Source organism: Pteropus vampyrus, unplaced genomic scaffold (genome assembly GCF_000151845.1).
Source record: "Pteropus vampyrus isolate Shadow unplaced genomic scaffold, Pvam_2.0 Scaffold318, whole genome shotgun sequence".
NCBI lineage: Eukaryota > Metazoa > Chordata > Mammalia > Chiroptera > Pteropodidae > Pteropus > Pteropus vampyrus.
The window spans coordinates 82,131-84,852 of record NW_011889099.1 but is presented as its reverse complement, the minus strand read 5'-3'; positions in this window follow the sequence as shown (position 1 = coordinate 84,852).

Below are 2,722 nucleotides of genomic sequence, written 5' to 3'. Positions count from 1 at the left end.
TGCATTTGTTTTGTCCCCAGACCTCTTAATACTATATGTTCATAAACACTAAATGCATCCATAAACTTAATGCCCTCAACAATTAAGCCACAAGACATAGATGTTTTCTAAGGTTTACGGCCTCCATAAAATATATTAAGGCACTTCAAAGTTAGTTTGACTTGAAATTCTAAACCAAGAGAATAAGGATTAACTTTGAGGTCATATATCTCTTAAATCACATAAACCCTCTGAAGAATTGAAATATGAAATTTATCTTCCTCAAATGGGTGAAGGACTAGACACTATCTTTTACTTCTGAAGTGCTGAGATAAAATTCTGGATGCATGTCTACTACAAAAGCAAGTCTTATGATCTGGGTTGGATTTCAGAATTTATTTATCTTGAATGAAGTGTTTCCTGACTGGACCTGTTCAGTGGTCTGCCACATAGGCTGGTCCTCTGTAATCTGCCTCAGACCAGTACCTACAGTTGCTCCAAGCCAAGCCTCTGGTGTACATATTCATTCATTTAGTCTGTCAACACATATTGTGAGTACCTACCATGTGCTAGGTATTGTGCTTGGTGTCAAAAATGCATAAATAAATAAAATATCACTCTTGTCTATAAGGAGCACATTGGCTAATGGTAAAGACAGACACAGAAATAAACCATTACATTAAAGAGTAGATTGAACATAGGTATATGGTTAAGAATCAGACCAACCTGGGTTTGAATCGTAGCTCAGTTATTTTTAATTGTCTGACCTTGGGCAAGTTAATCTTAAATTTCACTATACATTGTTTTAAAAAGACAATGTCAGGATTTCCTTCAAAGTGCTATAGTGAGGATTAGAGTATGGGATATAATAAATGCTTACTAAAGGGTAGCTATTGACGTGTTTATTAGAAATAATAATGGTAACAATAATAACAACATAGATTCTACCTATAGGCATGACTGGAGGAAGGCTTTGCCCCAAATTGAGTGATGGCCTGAAAAATAAGTAAGATTGCCAATAAAGATAAGAAGGTGAGGGTAATTGGGATAGTTTGTACAAAGACACGGTGATGTATAGAAAATTTTAGCATGTGTGGGAGAGTTAATGTCCAAGTTGTAAAGACCTAGAAAGAAATAGAGAGTCTGGAAAAGTTGTTTTGCAAATACGGGGTTTTTTCCCTCTATTATTTGTTAATAAGATCGAATGAATGTGAAATTTAAATGTCGATCAAAACTTCAGAGGAAATAAGATGTTTCTTCCAGCCAAGCTAAAATAACAAGGACCAGATTCACCTGCTCACATGAAACAACCAAACCAAAACAAAACAAAACAAAAAACAAAAACAAACAAACAAGCAAACAAAAAACAAAAAAACAAAAAAAAATCCAGGCAAATATATTTTTAAAATAGTATTCAAAACACTGGAAACATCAGGCAATGAAGGACAGTGATAGAGATGAGAAACAAAAAAGATGAGTTTTAAAATAACTCCAGATAACAGTGTTGAGATTCTAGGCCATAGAGCATAAAAGGGAAACTCAGGCAGAGCCCAGCAAACTTGAGTCAAGAAAACAGAAATAAGAGTTCAGGGAGCCCAAGGCAGCTGGCTTTCTCAACTTAAGAGAAGAGTGAGTTATACAAGGACAGAACACTGGATATCTGCAGAGAGTCCTCCTCAAGTATTCAGCAAAGTACTGATCAGTGTATATTAGTGAGGAAACAATTAAAGGCTGAGGAGTCAGCTTGAGCTACCATTACAAATTACCATAGATTGGGTGGCTTAAACAGAAATTTATTTCTCACAGTTTTGGAGGCTAGAATTCCGGATAAAGTTCCAGCAAGATTGGCTTATAAAGTTAAGAAAATTGAACAAGGCATCAGCGACCTGTGGGAAACCATCAAGTATGCCACCATACACATAAGCGGAGTCCCATAAGAGGAGAGAAAAAAAGGACAACAGAATGTTCAAAGAAACAATGATTAAAAACTTCCTAATTGGATAAAACACATTAATCTATACATCCAAGAACTCAATGAACTCCAAATATAAACTCTAAAAGATAAATCATAGTCAACTTGTTGAAAGATAAAGAGAATTTTGAAAACAGCAAGAGATAAATGACTCAACTCACATAAGCGATCTTTAATAAAATTAAACACATAATTTCTCATCAGAAACCATGGAGGCCAGAAAGCAGTAAAATGATATATTCAGAGTGCTGAAAGAAATGGTCATCAACCAAGAATTCTATATCCAGCAAAACTATCCTTCACTAGACAATAAATCGAGTCCACATAAAGAGAGCTGATAAAGGTTTCTATGTAAATAATTATAAAAAAAACAATAAAAATGTATTTTTGATTTTAACTTTTTTTCTACTTGATTTAAAAGACTACATAAAGCAGTAAATACAAATCTAGTTTGATAGGTAAATAATGTAGAAAGATGTAATATGAACCATAAGAATGATATAAATGAGGGGGAAGGAAGGGAGCTATATTGGAGAGAAGTTTTGTATGCTATTTAATTAAATGCTCCAATAAAAAGATAAGGTGGCTGAATGAATAAGAAAATAAGACCTTTATGTATGATACTTACAAGAGACTCATTTCAGATTAAAAGACACATACATAGAAAGTAAAGGGATGGAAAAAATATTTCATGATGGACTTTGAGGGCATTATAGAAGTAGATTGTTTTAAGTTAAGATGTTCATTGTAATACTGCTGCAATCACTAAAA